Below are 18,465 nucleotides of genomic sequence, written 5' to 3'. Positions count from 1 at the left end.
TGAGGCATACTTGTGGATCAGTTATGACTTGCAGAAGTTGGTTTTGAGGATGACATAAGCAAGGAAGTTTCTAGATGTATGATGTATTACACCTTATGGATATATGGAAGTCTTGGAAAGGTCTAGGTTTGTTGTTCATGATGGATGTAATGTACTAAGAAAAGGAATTCACTCGGTTGCATAGAGGTGTGGATTACTTCTTTGGGTGTTGGTGTGCTAATAGAGCACAGGTCGTTTGGCTCATTTAGTGGTGCATTGAGATTTGAATAGGGTGGATGACTCTCGAGAACGTTCCGATGAGTTTAAGATTCATATGTGGAGTTTGAGGAATTTCGGGAATTTGTAAAAAAGCTAAGACCTGAGATTGTACTGGGTGGTGTTAGGATTGGCGGTATATCTGTATCATTAGAGGTTCTACATTTCAATATCAGAGAGGTTAAGGAAACAACTTTAGATTCACAAAAGGTCTTTTCAGAGTGAGTGTCTCGGTGTGGTACTTTTGGGGTGCTTAAGAGAAAATACATCGGCTTATGGGCTTTAGGGTAATGTGGTTTCATGCTGAGATCTCTTGTGGTGAGCATTGGGTTAAGGGTCGTAGTGTACTTGCAAGGAGAAGTCTTAACTTAAAGGCAATTCGGGAGGAACTCGGAGAAATAGAACAACTTGGAGGTTTATCAGATCAGCATGGTAATGGGTATAATCGGTTCTTTTGGTTTATGATGTGGTGAGTCTCTACAGGTGTTTTGTGGCAATACTCTTGGGTTTGGCGACCTGCGTGACTTGGTTGAGTTAGAGAGATTCAGTTCTGATGGCTTGGTTATGTGCATATGGGTTTCGTAGAGTTCTCGATAATTTCTACCACAATTTGAGGTGGATATTTTCTATCGGCATTAGAAGTATCTTGCGTGTTGTGATTTTCTCCTGGATGGGTTCAAGTGGAAGGTTTCTGACTGATCGAGTATGTATTCTACTTATGACTTAGAGTTGATAATGGGGTTCTCGTATTTCATATGATAGCATGATAGATGCGGTGCGTCGTGTGGGATTGAGGTTTGCATGTACTAGGTTGCGGTTCAGTTTTGAAGGAAAGGTTATAAACTTTAGACAGTATGGACAGTCTTAGATGTTTACATGAATGCTAGTACTATTTGGTATTACCTGAGAAGGGTGTGCATTTCAGAAGGCGCCTTGTGTTTTGATTTATGGATGCTTCATTGGTAGTGCGGTACTCGCCTTGTTGATCGATTATTGATGTTCGGATTTTGCTATATGGCACAAAAGAATTATGGAAGTATTTCTCGTATAATGATTATGTTTGAAGGATGTGTCAGTTATTTGAGTGGTGGTGATGGGATCAGGTCTAGTGATTCTTTTGTATTCTTGTGGTTTGGAGACTGGGAATCTCAGAGGCAGATTGTTTCTTGGTTGCAGACTGCAAAATATGGCCAAGTTAGCCAGCTGATGGTATGTGTTGCGGATAGGTTATAAACTCATTTCGAGAGGAATCGATTTGGATCCCATTGGTAGGACTAATGAAGATGTGTATTCTAAACCGGGTCGGATTTGTTTACTCAGCACAACTATTGTTGGAGGATATGGCATCGGTTAAAGTTGATCTTATTCGTGTCTATTAGGTCCCATGTATGGCTCTTTTATGCTACAATGGCTTGTGATTGGTTGGGTATTTGCACACATGGTGCGTTCTATCTCGGTCTTGTGGCAAAATTTGCGAGATGGCTCTTGGGGTGTTGAAGGGTTGATTGCACCTTGGTTAGTCTTTCCGGGTTGTGGTATATTGTGCTATTCATTTCTCCATGGTTATGGTCATGCACTTAGTGTATTTGATGTTGATTTGCGTATGGTTGTTGATTTTGAGCATTATGACTCGAGGTATTTCATGTGGACCGGTGTTTGAATTGGGTCACACATCGCGGTGAAGTTATGCTGGGATATGATCTTTTGTGTTGATTTCGTGTGCTTTGGTTCTCCTTTGGGTGATGGGCTCCTAGCATTGCGCTTGTGGTGGTATCTGTCAAGCTTGCAAGACGGTTCTCTCATTTGACTCATTTTCTATTTTTGGGTACATTTGAGTTGTTGCTTATTGGCGCGTGGATCGCACGGTTTGTGGCTCTAGGTAGTATTGGTTTGACATGTCACTAGAGTAGCCTGTATTTGATGGGACAAGGTCATTGGACCTGGAATGAGTTCTATCGGATTTGATTACGGTATAATTTGAAGGATAATATAGGAAGTCAGCTTATAATTTGGTAATGGATCTTATCAAGCGAGAGAGCTCCATGACTTGTTGATATGATGAGTGGTTATGAGTTTCTGCATGTTTCTTTCATCATCGGCAATATACTAAGGTTTTCAATGAGGTTTTAATTTGATATGAGGTTTATTACCGGTACCAGATTTATTTTTGAGCAGCTACTGTAATCGAAAATTATTGCTACGAGTATGTGATTTATGTGTTATATCATGTGATTTCATCTTGGGTTATGGTTATGGCTTAATACAGCTTGTTCGGACTTATACAGTGTATAAATGTGAGAATCAGGCCTTGTAATGGATTCCGAAGCGGATTTGATTCTAAGGTTTATGGACTAATGTTGAAGAGAAGATCTTCAGTTAGGTTGTGACTTATACGGATTGGGGTGACGCGGGATCACCCCCAGGTATGTGCAAGGTGAGTTTACACAGTGATTTGATGGCTTTGAAATGACTCTTGGCACGTTCGAGCACTACAAGAAAAGTTTCATTTACATGGGAATTATTTTAGGGATTTTAATGAAACATTCGCAGGTAAAATATATACCTGGGGATTTTCATGCAAACATAAATCCGCAGGAATAAAGGTCGTGGGTAACTATTACCTGCGAATTTTAAAGTCCCCAGGTACGTTACTTGGGGATAAATTGGCCGCAGGTGCATTAATTGGGAATGTTAAATCCCAATGTAAAATGCTTTCGGACTTTTCCGCAAGAAATACCAAAAAATCGTAAGTAAAATTTGGTAAAAAATTGTAAAAGAAAGAAATTTTCCTAGGAATTGTCATGGGCAAATATTCGCATGTAATTCTGCAGCAAAACCCCCAAGTAAATTTGCAGAAAATATTCAATAAAAATTCTGTGGGAAAGGGGAATTTCATGGGAATTTGATGTGATAATTTCGTAGGAGAATTCCTAACAAAGTCCCCATATAAATTCCCATGTACTGTATATTTGCAGGTAAATTCCCAACAAAAGATTATTTCGCTTTAGGCACTTCCCCATGAAAATCCACAAGTAACTTGTATATTTTTTAAAAGCAAATTTATCGGTATTTAGTCCCAAATTATATTTCACACAATTCAATGTACATATGATATTAATCCTATTTTTTCAAACAAACAACTCTGCACAAATCTGAAGCAATATAAAACCAAAATATGATGCATAAATTAATAAATAATAATGGATAATTCCTAAATGAAAAAAATAAAAAGTCTAAATTGTAAATCTTAAATAGTACTACCAAGTATCTCAATCCTAATCATACTCATCTACAGAGTTGTTGTTATCATCATTGTCACTCTGAATCTTGATTGTCTTCCGAAGATGAAAATGAAAAGTCTTAACTGTAAATCTTAAATAGTACTACCAAGTATCTCAATCCTAATCATACTCATCTACAGAGCCAAGACCTGCAACTCTTCCTTTTTTCTTTCTACCAACTGATAGCACTCAAATATCCATTTCACCTAATTGAGATAGCTCGCTAGCTGAATTAGTTTCTCCATCAACAGATGCACTTTAGGAAAGCTAATAATTCTTCTTTCTTTTTTTCAAACTTATTCTGCACAAAAGCATTGAAACAAATATTAGTGATTTTGCATTAAAACAAATATTAATAATTTTGACAACTGCTAGCAGTTAAGCACATCTTTCCCTGACATTTTAATTGGGCTGGAGAATACTAAAGAAAATGGAGCAAAGACTCCACACAAGTAATCAGATGTTTACCTGAATTAAACCAAAAAGGGTACTTAAGAATAGAGTCCAATATAATTAGTTTTCCGGGATTAACTAATATAGGCTGACGAGTATAAAAATATATCTACACTATCAAGTCACTTAAAAGGCAATTATATGCTTAAGTTAATGGTTCAATCAGAAGCTTTAATTTGATAAAGCTAGTAGGCCCAATTTAGAAAGATTAATATTACTCTTGCTTATTATCACTACAATAAAATAATGGCTAGTTGTCCACTTCCTTTTTTTTTATCTCCTTTTCTATCTTTTATTTTATGTTTTTCATAATGGTCTAATCTAAAGATCTGCCTAGGCCCTGATAAGGCATATTAATTACATAAAGCAAGTTTGTGCATAAGTTTGTTGGACTATTAAATTCTCTGCTCTTCTTGAAACAACCAATTATATATCAACTTAATAGAGTAATGACAGTTAAATAATTTCAATACATATATGTTGTAGAAGGAAGACTTACATAAGCACCTTCAACTTTCTCATTTATCCAACTTTTATCTTTCTCCTTTCGATGAGTGTGAAAATAAAATTCTAAAAATGAAGGATCTTTTCCAGTAGCTTCCTTCTGTAATTAAAGGAAGATATGTATGCTATCAACATTTATATGATCTATGTACTAGAAAAAATAAATTAAAAAGAAACTATATATTACCAATCTCTTCCAAATCACGCGATGAAGTATACAACCACCTGTATGAACCGAGGCACCTGCATTTGCACCGCGATTCTTTTTATTTTATTCCGACTTTAACTTAAATTGAGGAGACTCCCAATGCTCCTTCATCTCCTTGAATACTGCATCACCTATCCAATTTGGCTTCATCACAGACAAGTCCTTTCTAACATCTTGAAAAAGTTGGATCATTCTTGAAGATGCCCTTTTCTCAAAATTGTGTTGTATAGCATCATTATAATGAGGGAGCCATCTAAATTTAGTATTTTATAACACAACACATATAAACATAAAATCTGAATCGGTCCTATAAACTTACACACCAACATTTGTACATGAATCGTATTATAAACATCCTTACCTTGAATTCTTCAAACCACATATCCCGAGTAGGTTGTGGGAATTTCTTCCAAGAAGGTTTAGCCAGCTCAAATTTACTACGAATGCAACTAGCAATGCCTTCAATAACTGGCTTATGAGGATCAAACCTACATAAACCCTCAATGGTAGATAAATAATCAAAATGTTCGAAAACATACCTTCTAAATTAGTCATAGCAAGTAGGGTACTAAAGTAGGAACAACCAATATAATAACTTAAAGTAAAGGAAACTTTTACCAAGACTCAAGCTATTCAATTAACTCCAACAAAATAAAGCGAATGAATAATTCAAGTTTCTAAAGCTCAATAAAATATTAAAAAAATATAAATCCTCAAAGCAAGTCCAGCCATTATATGTCAATGGGTCTCTACAATTCACAATTTTTAAGGAGCAAATCTAGGCAGCACCTTTGCCCTGTATTGCAGCAGATTTTTGAGGTAGTAAACCACAGAACTGGACATCTTATTATAATAATTGTAGATATATCTCTTATCTTTTTATAGCCTTTTGAATCACCCCAATCCGAATTTTAGAGAACAAGTTATGCCCAAAACAGTAACTGCTGTCCAATTCAAAAACGGGATTAAATTTCTGATTTTAAATGACTAAAATTCACCATGCAAAAGATATACTAATTCACATATAGATAGAGTAAGAAACTTACTGCAAGTTTGAGAGAGTTTCTCCACAAAATCCAAAACCTAGGGTTTCCAAAATAAGCTCATTCCATCTTGATTCTTGAAGGTAAAATCCAAATCTTCCTTCAATAGGTAAGTAAATATGTTTTAATATTTTAAAACTTAAATTTTAATGATGGAAAAAGAGTTGCATGTATATGTGTTGAGCTCTTCAATGGTGTTTGATAGATGAAGGAGGAGGACAAGACTTTGAGAGATAAGGGGGGCTGCCAAACGAATCCCCCAAAGAAAAATCCTAGAAAGTTCTTTCTATCTAGAGTTAAAAGATTATGCTTTACAAATTTACACTATAACCCTATTTTACCTAGAATGGGTAAAGAATAGTCATTACTCTCTTAAAATATATATACTAGACCCATAAGATTCTTTTTTTTAATTTCTATTTGTCTTATTGGCCCTTAGAAAATCTCTACATCTCCTTAAAGGTCTGTCACTAGTATAAATTATTTTTTCATAAGTTAACTAAGCAATACATTCTAAAGTATCTAATGAACTAAATACAAATACATATTTGAATTAAATAAAAGAAAATCAATTCTATTAACAAAATAACTTTTAAATGACATGGAAACTTAAATTTAAAGAAAGGGTGAAAATATTTTAAACAACATATACATGATTAAAAAAATAGTCAATTAATGTATATAATATTTTATAAAAATGAGGGCGTTACAAAGACAAGAACTCAAATGATAAAATCATTCTCAAATAGATACATTCAAACCCCTAATGAAATAAGCCATGAACATGTTGCCACTAACAATTTGTCCGTGGAAAAATGTTGTGTTTCTAGCAGTGATTTTTAATATCAAAGAGTAATTGATTGGATGTCTTAGTGAGATTTATCGTTGTATATAGAATTGTGTTCGAAATAAATAAATAAATAAATAATTTCTCACTAAAAGAATTATTTTAATAAGATAAAACTATAATTAATAAAACAATACTTATAGTAATCTTACTGTCATCGAGGCCAAAAGCAATATATGGCAAAACATCATCACCTCAATGATAGTAAGATTACTATAAGTATTATCGTTGAGAAAACTAAGTATAAAGGTGATATATTAGTTTATATAAGTAAAATATTGCTTATATCACCTTTATATTGGTTTATAAACCAATAAACCAATATATCACTGTTATAGTCAGTTTACTCGACGATAATCATCTTGTTCTTTATATATTGCTTATATAAACTAATATATCACCTTTATAGTCAGTTTACTCGACGATAATGACTATAACAGCGAGTCCCTCTACTCCTTGATAATCATTAATTATAATATTTTTTAAATAAAACGCTCTGGAGAGGAGCGTTAGTAGACATGGAGTAGGCGAAGTGTATCGTTCGTAATACAAAGAAAGATATCATAAAAGTCAATTATTTGCTGATAATATACTTCTACAATGTATTTCACGTGACTCAATAACACATGAAATTCCCCAAATAATACCGTAAGTATATATATCCCCATGTAAATCCTCAAGAATAAGTCCCCATCTAAAATCGCAACAACTTTATTCCCATGTAATTCTGCAGGTAGTAATATCCCCAAATAAATCCCCAAGAACAAATCCTCAACTAAAATAGCATCAACTATATCCCCAAGTAATTCCACAGGTACGTATATCCCTTGGTAAATCCCCAAGAATAGATCCCCAGCAAAATTCGCAACAATAATATCCTCAAGTAATTTCCCAAGTAAATACTATCCCTATGTAAAACCCCATGTGATTATCCCTAGCAAAACTCGCAGGTAGATTACCTGGAGATATTCATGCAGATTATCAAAGGAAAAGTTTTTATTATTTTTTCGTTCTCGTTCCTGCGAATTTACCTGCGAATATGGTATATGCGTATTGAATTCCAACTAATTTCCCAAGTGTTATTTTCGCGCTAGATGGCGCTAAATATACCTGCGAAATTTCCTGGGAATTCTATTTTCGCAAATACAATAATCTTATATTTAGGAATTTTTGATTTTCCCATGAAAATCTGCATGTATTACCTGCAGAAAAAATTTCTATGTAAAATCCCCATGTAAATGACACTTTTCTTGTAATGGAGCACGAATGTATGTTTAAGTGAGGGAGAATGCAACAACCTAACCGGTTGTTATGAAATTTTCATTCCATTCAGCTATTTTAATTCTTAAGTAGCTTCCTATTATGTATTATGACTTGTGTGAATCATTGGTTTTGGTTTTTAGGTGATTCAGGATTGATTTGGAAGAATGATTCTCAACTAGGAAGCTTTAAGTTGGAAGAGTTGACCAAGTTTGACTTTTGTGTATTTGACCTCGGATCAGAAGTTTTGGTGGTTCCGTTAGATCCGGATGCTGATTTTAGACTAGGACGTATGCCCGGATTTGCATTTGGATGTCTCTGGAAGGTTTCGGTACTATTTGGCGAAAGTTGACAATTTGAAGATTTAAAAAGTTCATAAGTTTGAACGAGAGTTAACCTTGATGATATCGGGTTCAGTTTGTTATTTCAGGAGTTGTAATAGGTTCGTTATGTCATTTGAAACTTGTGTGCAAAATTTGAGTTCATTCCGACATGATTTGATATAGTTCTGCACGAGTTTTGGAAGTTGAAAGTTCGAAAGTTTATAAAGTTTGATTTGAGTTCCGAATCGTGGTTTTGATGTTGTTATGTGTGGTTTGAGGCCTCGAATAGGTTCGTGTTGTGTTTTGGAACTTGTTGGTATATTTGGACGGGGTCCCGAGGGGCTTGGTTGCGTTTCGAATCATTTGGGAACATGTTTGTTAATGCTGGTTTTGGCTGGGTTCTCATGTGACCGCACCTCGGGAAATTTAGACACAAGTGAGGAGCCGCAGGTACTGCAGGCATAGCGCATAAGCGCGATTTGGAGCTGGGGTAGGAGTCTGCAGATGTGGAGATTCCATCGCATCTGCGAAGGCGCAGGTGCGGTAGCATGGGTGCAGAAGCGGAAAGAGCGCAGATGCAGAGCATTTTCCTCGCACTTGCGACGTTCCAGAAGTGGAGTATATTCCACAAGTGCGAGAGGTCGTCTGGTTAGTTATTTCTGCAGAAGGGGAGAATTAGTCGCAAAAGCAACATCGTAAAAGCGGCTGGGATATCACAAATGCGAAGATGCCCGGGTAGAAGCTATATATCGAGGGCTTGGTCATATTTTTGCACATTTTGAGATTTGGAGCACAGTTTTGGACGATTTTGGAGAGGATTTTCACCACATGGATTGGGTAAGCATTATTGACTCGCTTTTGATTATTTTTCATGAATCTATCTTCGATTTTGGCATTTGGATTATGAATTTTAAAGACAACTTGGTGGTTTTTGTCTAAACTTCCCTAAATAGGTACAAACCTCCATAATATTACCTTGCCAAGTTTTAGCACAAAGCACGTTACATAGATTTTTAGAGGCCAAATACCTAGATAACCCCTTAAACTTGACACAATTTTTAAATTAAATAATTGTACAGACTCTTGTACTTAACAAAAGTATGTTTCCCGGCCCGTAGCTGGTCTCACAAAGCCGGGGTCTGTACTGTGGCAGGATATTATTCTACCACTAGATCATTGATACATTTTATTTTAAGAATATCTTTTATTTGATTTATACTCTTTAATTATATTTTCGCACAAAAATAACCGACCAAAGTTGGTCGGTTTTTTTAATATTTATTTTAATTAAAAAACCGACCAAAGTTGGTCGGTTTCTTGAAACATAAATTTTGCGGGACTCAAAAATAGTTTTCCGTATTTTTGCGCCAAAGAAAACCGACCAAAGTTGGTCGGTTTCGTAAAAAAAAATTAAAAAAAAATATTTTGAAAAACCGACCAACTTTGGTCGGTTTTTTGGTCGGTTTTTTGACCGACCAAAGTTGGTCGGTCGACCTTGGTCAGTTTTTACCGAATTTCTAGTAGTGAAATAGGTACAAACCTTCACAATATTACCTTGCCAAATTTTAGCACAAAGCACGTTGCATAGATTTTTAGAGGCCAAATACCTAGATAGCCCTTTAAACTTGACACAATTTTTAAATTAAAAAGCGCAATTTGGAGCTGGGGCAGTAGTTTGCAGATGTGGAGAATCCATCGCATCTGCGAAGGCGCAGGTGCGGTAGCGTGGGCGCATAAGCGGAAGGAGCGCAGATGCGGAGCATTTTCCTCGCACTTGCGAAGTTGCAGAAGTGGAGCATATTCCGCAAGTGCGAGAGATCGGCTGGTTAGTTATTTCTGCAGAAGCGGAGAATTAGTCGCAGAAGCGACACCGCAAAAGTGGCTGGGATATCACAAATATGAAGATGCCTGGGCAGAAGCTATATATCGAGGGCTTGGTCATATTTTTGCACATTTTGAGATTTGGAGCACAGTTTTGGGCGATTTTGGAGAGGATTTTCACCACATGGATTGGGTTAAGTATTCTTAAGTCGATTTTGATTATTTTTCATGAATCTAACTTCGATTTTGGCATTTGAATTATGAATTTTAAAGATAATTTGGTGGTTTTTGTCTAAACTTCCCTAAATAGGTACAAACCTCCATAATATTACCTTGCCAAGTTTTAGCACAAAGCACGTTACATAGATTTTTAGAGGCCAAATACCTAGATAACCCCTTAAACTTGACACAATTTTTAAATTAAATAATTGTACAGACTCTTGTACTTAACAAAAGTATGTTTCCCGGCCCGTAGCTGGTCTCACAAAGCCAAGTATTCAAGCGACACACTTCTGCCAAGTTGAAGTGTTTATTTGATCACTTGCAACGTTAAAATGTCTAACTTTCAAATAATGTTAAGTTTAAGGGGCTATCTAGGCATTTAGCCTAAAACTCACTAGTTCATACAGGCAGATGATGAATACATTGAAGATAGTAAAGAATAGCAATAGCAGAATAGGCTAGTTTAACAAATACTATAATATGATACATAGATGTTCTTGAAGCTAAAAAGCCATAAAGACCAGACTAAGTATGAATATGACTAATGCACAGTGAACTAAAAAGAACATGATGTAATAACAAGCAAACAATCATTAATACGTTTGTAAAACAACAACTCGTACCTAGTAAGTGAGACGAGAACTTAAGAAGAAAATAACTCACTACGAAGGTAGTGATAAGACTCCTGCTGATAACAGGTTTTGAAATTAATACAAAATAGAGCAATATAAAACTAGAAAATAAATAATAGATGTAGAGAGAAGGAGAAGGCTTTTCTTATTTCATCAAGCTTATTCAAGTATGTTCTTCCATAGGCAAAAAGTATCCTATTTATTGGATATAAAGTACATGCCAAAGGTCACATGAATTAAGTGACCATATTAAGTAGATACATGTGAAGACCGATAGGTTGTTTAAGTACCGGTCTTAATTTTTATGTTCTGAGACATCTCATAACTTCATTTGATATTTCTTGATTTGCGTGCATGATTCGTGTCGCCTTTCGGTTAACTTTTATGTCAAATTTTGAAAAAATAAAAATTTTGACTAAAAATGAGACTAGATTTAACCACGATCAATATTTTGTGTCAACGATCCCGGATCGTATTTTGACGATTCTGGTAGATTCGTTTGATATTTTTGGACTTGTACGCATATTTGGTTGGGGTATGGAGTGACCCGAACGTGTTTCAACGCATTTTGTATGAAATTATGAAAATTGAGTTTAAGTTGAAAATCCTTAAGTTTTGATGATCGATTCTTGTTATTTGATATTATTTTGATAATTTAAGATAGCGAGCAAGTTTGTATAATGTTATTACACTTGTGTGTATGTTCGGTATGAAGTCCGAGGGGTTCGAGTGAGTTTCAGGTGTATATCAGATGAGTTTGGTTGGTTTTAGGATTGCTGGTGCAATGCTGGTTCTGGTGTCAATCTGCAGATCTCGCATTTGTGGTCCAATGATCGCATTTGCGATAAGGGCCTAGTGGGTTGGTACTTTGTATTTGCGAATATTTGATCGCATTTGGAGACTCTGGGAGTTCGCATTTGCGACTATTGAGTCGCTTTTACGATTTAGAGTTCGGGGCTGGCAGCTTCCATATGCGAAGCTTAGCTCACATTAGCGGTTGAGGGGTGTATCGCATTTTCGAGAAATATGTCGCATTTGTGACTTTTATGCATGATATTTGCGATCAGTGTGTCGCATTTGCAGGCATCATATTTGCGAACAGTACGTAAAAGAGGAGAAAAAGGGACTTAGCTCATTTTACACTATTTCTCAACCCTAAACACTCTAGAGGCCATTTTTGAAGAATATTTTCTTCCCAAATTCATTGGTAAGTAACTCTAATTTATATTCTATCAATTTTCCATTACATTTCATGGGTTTGTTAATATCAAATCTTTGATTTCATGGTAGAAATTAGAGATTTTGTAAAATTCAGATTTAGATCTCAAATTAAGGTCGAATTTCGAAACAAATCACATAATCGAGCTCGGGAGTGGATGGGTAATCGGACTTTGGTCCGAATCTCGAATTTTGACCAAGCGAGCCCGGGGTTGACTTTTGTTGATTTTTTAAAAATGATCAAAATTGAACCTTTTTCATTCGTGGGTAGTTTCTAAAGCTTATTTTGAATGATTGATCGATAATTGACTAGATTGAGTTGGTTTGGAGGTTGTTCGAAAGGCAAAGCCGTGGTTGATTGATTGATTTGATAGCGGAGTGAGGTAAGTATCGTGTTTAACTTTAACTTGAGGGAATTAGGACTTATTGGTCTATTTGCTATGTGAACTATGTGTGGGGACGGTATATATGCAAGGTGACGAGTATATATGCATCGCCATAGGTTAAATCATGCGGGTGAAAGTTGATATATTGTACCATGTTGCTTCTTTACCATGCCTTCTATGCTTTAGTTAGATTGTTATTCTTTGATGGCCCGCTTCATGTTTATTGATTAATTTGAAGTTGTTGGGATATTAGAAGTTAAATTTGCATATCATAACATCACGATTGAAGTTGAAATTGGTTTCCCATCTTGCTAGATACTTTAGATTATTTTTGTTGCTTGGTGAAGAAAAGTAAAAAGCACGAAGGGTGTTGCCGTACCATATTTGCATATTGTTAACATTGAATAAGAGAATGTGATGATTAAAGCACAAAGGATGATGTCGTGCACTTGATTGCTTATTATTCATTTGTTATATCATGTGAGGATGATAGTAAAGCACGAAGGGTGATGCCGTGCCATTTCTTTTATCATATCATTATCATATGGTGAGGATAAAAGTAAAAGCACGAAGGGTGATGTCGTGCCTTTGTATTTATCATATTACATGGTGAGGATGAGAGTAAAAGCACGAAGGGTGATGCCGTGTCATTTGATGATTTTATTGCTTTACTTGGTTTCCGGATTTGTGAATTATTTGGTTGCATTGTTGTTCATTTCAGAAAGAGGATACTTGTTGATTTTGTACTTACCGTTCTTATATTAATCCCTTTTTACATGTTCCCTCCCCGTTATTATTTTAAATGCTCTACTTGTTATTTTTGTTGCCTTAGGTATATATTTGCATAGGGTTTTAGCAGGTGTCTTGTCATAGCCTCGTCACTACCTCGTCGGGGTTAGGCTCGACACTTACATAGTATATTGGGTCGGTTGTACTCATGCTACGCTTCTACACTTCTTGTGCAGATTCTGGTATTTGTCCCAGCGGTGCTCCTGTTCGAATCATATCTATATCTAGAGACTTGAGATAGACTTGCATGACGATCGCAATCCCTGGAGTCCCATTTCTTATCTAGATTTACTATTTATTTTGTTTCAAACAGTTGTACTTTCATTCATGCATTGGTTGTAGCACTTTTAGTATGCTCATGTACTTGTGACACCAGATTTTGGGTTTTGGCTAGTCGATTTCGGATTTATTATATCTACTTTGAAATTTTATAACTTTAATTTTTATTATATTGCTTTCAATTATCTAAAAATAATTAGTTGTGTACTTATGTTGGCTTGCCTAGCAAGTGGACGTTAGGCGCCATCACGGTCCCGCAATTGGGATTTCAGGTCGTGACAAGTTGGTATCAGAGCACTATGTTGCCTAGGTCTCACGAGTCATGAGCAAGCATAGTAGAGTCTGGAGGATCGGTACGGAGACGTTTGTACTTATCTTCTAGAGGCTATAAGGCCTTAGGAAAAATTTCGCTTCTTTCTTACTCTATCATGCGACTTTCTTCTGTCGCTGAAATTTGAATCATTCTATTCTTGTTCTCTCACGGATGGTGAGGACATGCACAACATCCACGGCGTCAGGAGCTGGAGCCCCAAGTTGCTGCCACTACCAGGGGTAGAGGTCGGGGCAGAGATAGAGGCAAAGGCAAGGGCAGAGCTCAGCCTAGAGCACGTGCAACAACACCTATTGCAGAGCCTCAGATCGAGCAGGAGGAGAAGGTCCCTGTTTAGACCATGCCAGTTGGACCAGCTCGGGTCCCGGAGGGGTTTATTGATATCCCAGTACTTAAAGATACTCTAGTCTACTTAGTGGGACTTATGTAGAGTGTGCCCCAGACCGGTGCATTTCCTGTGGCAACAACTGTCTCTCAGGATGGGGGAGGAGCCTAGACGCCCGCTAGTCACACACCATAGTAGATGGATCACGGTTATCAGACTCTTACAGTTCTACCAGTTATAGTAGTTCAGTATATTGTTGCTATACAGTCCGGAGAGATGCCCGCGATGTCTTCTGAGGGGATGAAGAGGTTGGATAAGTTCACTAAGTTATTACTATTCGATTTGGTGGTACACCTTCTGAGGACCCACATGATTTCATAGACCATTGCTATGAGGTACTGCTCAACATGGATATAATGAAGTCCAATGGAGTTGACTTTGCAGTATTTCATATGGTACGGCTGCACCAAGAGGTGGTGGCATGACTATGTTTGAGGCAGACCAATAGGTTCACCTCCGCTCACTTGGGATCAGTTCTCACAACTATTCTTGGAGACGTTCATCCCTTTTACTTTGAGAGAGGACTACCGCAGCCAGTTTGAGCGCCTATAACAGGGTAGTATGACTGTTACCCAGTACAAGACCAGATTCGTGGATTTAGCTCACCATGCAGTTATCTTGATCCCTACTTAGAGGGAGAGGGTGGGAAGATTCATAGATGGCCTTACTTTCGATATTAGGCTACAAATGGCTAGAGAGACTGAGGATGATATTTTCTTTACTCGGGTTGTAGAGATTGCTAGATGGATCGAGAGGATTCGTGGTCAGGGTAGAGAGACGACATCTGAGAAGAGGCCTTGTCACTTTGGTGGTTTCGGTGGTGCCTCGTTTGGAGGCAGGGGTTCATTTGGTAGAGGCCATCCTCCCAGGCTGATTCAGTCAGAGCTTCAGGCTGATTCAGTCAGAGTTTCAGGCCGATTCAGTCAACGCTTTAGGTAGCTCACTTATGATCAGTGTGTTGCATTTGCAGGTATCATATTTACAAATAAGTGTTTGCAAATGCGACACCTGCAACTGGGTAAAAGAGGGGAAAAACGGGACTTAGCTCATTTTACATTATTTCGCAACCCCAAACACTCTAGAGGCGACTTTTGAAGAACCTTTCCTTCCTAAATTCATTGGTAAGCAACTCTAATTCTTTTTCTATCAATTCTCCATTACATTTTATGAGTTTTTAACATTAAATCTTTGAATTTTATGGTAGAAATTAGGGATGTTGGAGAAAAATTAAGGATTTTGTAAAATTGAGATTTAGACCTCAAATTGAGGTCGGATTTCGAAACAAATCACATAACCGGGTTCAGGGGTGAATGAATAATCGGATTTTGGTTTGAGTCTTGGATTTCGACCAAGCAAGCCCGGGGTTGACTTTTTCAAAAATGATCAAATTGAACTTTTTTCATTCGTGGATAGTTTCTAAAGATTATTTTGAATTGTTTGTTCGATAATTGGCTAGATTCAGTTGATTTGGAGGCTTGTTCGAAAGGCAAGGCCGAGGTTGATTGATTGCTTTGGTTGCGGAGTAAGGTAAGTGTTATTTTTAACTTTGACTTGAGAGAATTAGGATTTGTTGGTCTATTTGCTATGTAAACTATGCGTCGGAATGACGTATATGCAAGGTGACGAGTATATATGCGTCGTCATGGGTTAAAGCATGCCGTTGAAAGTTGATATATTGTACCATTTTGCTTCTTTACCATGACTTCTATGCATTAGTTAGATTGTTATTCTTTGATAGTCCACTTCGTGTTTATTTATTAATTTGAAGTTGTTGGGATATTGGAAGTTGAATTTGCATATCATAACATCACGATTGAAGTTGAAATTGGTTTTCAATCTTGTTTGATACTTTGGATTGTTATTGTTGCTTGGTGAGGAAGAGTAAAAAGCATGAAGGGTATTGTCGTGCCATACTTGCATATTGTTAACATTGAATGAGCGAATGTGAGGATTAAAGAACGAAGGGTGATGCCGTGCACTTGTTATTATTCATTTGTTATATCATGTGAGGATGAGAGTAAAGCACGAAGGGTGATGCCCTGCCATTTCTTTTATCATATCATTATCATATGGTAAGGATGAGAGTAAAAGTATGAATGGTGATGTCGTGCCTTTGTATTTATCATATTACATGGTGAGGATGAGAGTAAAATCACGAAGGGTGATGCCGTGCCATTTGATAATTTCATTATTTTACTTGGTTTCCGGATTTGTGAATTATTTGGTTGCATTGTTTTTTAGGACTGATTTCATATATAAACAATAAAGTACAACAATGGAGGGGGACATAAACCTGACCTCCTGAAATGAAAGACCACTTAGTCATCCTATTCTGACAACCAAGTGAGCCCTGAATGCTATGGTAAGTTAGACCTATAGTGATGTGCCAAGTGTCTATCCAACAATGATAGTCACCCGGGTATACAAAAACAGAGTGAAGTAAGCCTAGGTCAGCTATACCAAAAGGTACTAGTAATCCTAAATCTACTAAGCAAATGAGTTGGAAGGTGATCTTCCATATACAACAAATTCTACATCGAACAAAAGAGTAGAAGATCCCTATGAGGTGAGGCAAAATACATGTGATAGTGGGGGGAACTATCTTCAACCTTGCTTTGACATTGATGTCAAAGAAAGCCAGGTTGAAGATAGCTAACAAAAAGGTCCATAGAATTGGACTGAAATGATGCTGCTGTCTGATCTTTCTGACATAAAAGAGTAAGCATTGTCCTGCTTCGGTTGCCCAAAGATCCTGTAGGCCTGCTAGTGGTGTCTTCTGAATTCTGGGGCTAGACATTTGTGGCTGCACTGAACAAGTCAGGGGGACTGGTCCCCTAGGTAATTCCCGGTGTTGAGGAACTGATGAGTAGGAGGCTGACTGGTAGTGGAGTGTCAGCATTGTTGATGTCTTCTGGTGGTGGCTGATGTATGGCATAAGAGGGCAATGGAGTTGAAGTTGCTGGTGACTGTTATTTGTGTGCATTTGAGATGTGATGCTCGTACAACCATGTGTTCAACAGTTGTGTGATTGGACAGTGAGTAAGAGTGTGTCATGAGGGACTTGGATGAATTGATGCAATTTCAGCAGAATGAGCATCATAGATGCTAATACCACACACTAAAAGTGCATCAATTGGCTAAGTCTATTGAAGGTACCTGCAAAACTGAGCAAACATGTTAGCAAAGAGGGAGCAGAAAGGCTCCCTATTCTGAGAAGAGGACTCTGTTTCCAGGTTCTTGTGGGTTCTGGATTCAGAGGTGGAATATTGAGTGGAGTTGAGTGTGAATGAGGATGGCAGGGGATAACTAGGGGTATCTTTGGTCCTGTTTGGCTACCTACTTGCAGGTTCTTGTGGATACTGAAGTAGGTTGTTTGGTTATTGTTGTGACTAGAAGGGTGAGAAGAGGGTGTGAAAAGTTGCATTGTTGTTCATTTCAGAAAGAGGATACTTGGTGATTTTGTACTTACCGTTCTTATCTTAATCCTTTTTTACATGTTTCCTCCCTGTTATTATTTTAAATGCTCTACTTGTTATTTCATTTGCTTTAGGTATATATCTGCACATGTTTTTAGTAAGTGTCTTATCATAGCCCAGTCACTACCTCGTAGGGTTAGGTTCGACACTTACGGAGTACATTGGGTCGGTTGTACTCATGCTACACTTTTGCACTTCTTGTGAAGATTCTGGTATTGGTCGCAACGATGTCTAGTGGTGCTTCTGCTCGGATCATATCTACATCTGGAGACTTTAGGTAGACTTGCACGACGATTGTAGTCCCCTTCCTTGTCTTGATTTACTGTTTATTTTGTTTCAAACAGTTGTACTTTCATTCAGACATAGGTTGTAGCACTTTTAGTATGCTCATGTACTTGTGACACCAGATTCCGAGTTTTGGCTAGTTGGTGTGAGAGTTATTATATCTACTTTGAAACTTTACAACTTTAATTCTTATTATATTGCTTTCAATTGTCTAAAAATAATTAATTGTGTACTAATGTTGGCTTGCCTAACAAGTGAACGTTAGACGCCGTTACGACACCGCAATTGAGATTTTGGGTCCTGACAATATATATATATATATACAAGAGGTTCATGGAATGCCATGTATGAATAGATTAGATGGACGGACACATTCTTTCGTCTTATTTATAAACACAAACAATAGGGATATTTTCTCTCTCTCAAAATTTATTTGCCAAAACCGCAAATTGCTATAAATTAAAGAA

The 18,465-nt window shown here is 37.0% G+C and overlaps 1 long non-coding RNA gene across 3 annotated transcripts; it reads right to left on the bottom strand.

The window, feature by feature from the left end:
- Window positions 1–3,398: 3,398 nt before the first annotated feature.
- Window positions 3,399–6,128, bottom strand: LOC107775007 (uncharacterized). Of its 3 annotated transcripts, none has more exons than XR_001645623.2 (5): window positions 5,748–6,127; window positions 5,063–5,189; window positions 4,681–4,954; window positions 4,489–4,593; window positions 3,399–3,837 (listed from the first exon to the last, which is right to left on the bottom strand). It is a non-coding gene; the product is annotated as an uncharacterized LOC107775007 (long non-coding RNA). The 3 variants fall into 3 exon arrangements; XR_001645624.2 differs by having other exon boundaries at window positions 4,681–4,906; window positions 5,748–6,126; XR_012708893.1 differs by having other exon boundaries at window positions 4,681–5,189; window positions 5,748–6,128.
- Window positions 6,129–18,465: the final 12,337 nt, after the last annotated feature.

Source organism: Nicotiana tabacum, chromosome 4 (genome assembly GCF_000715075.1).
Source record: "Nicotiana tabacum cultivar K326 chromosome 4, ASM71507v2, whole genome shotgun sequence".
Taxonomy (NCBI): domain Eukaryota; kingdom Viridiplantae; phylum Streptophyta; class Magnoliopsida; order Solanales; family Solanaceae; genus Nicotiana; species Nicotiana tabacum.
The sequence above is the reverse complement of the archived record's forward strand: the minus strand, read 5'-3'. Positions and strand labels throughout refer to the sequence as shown.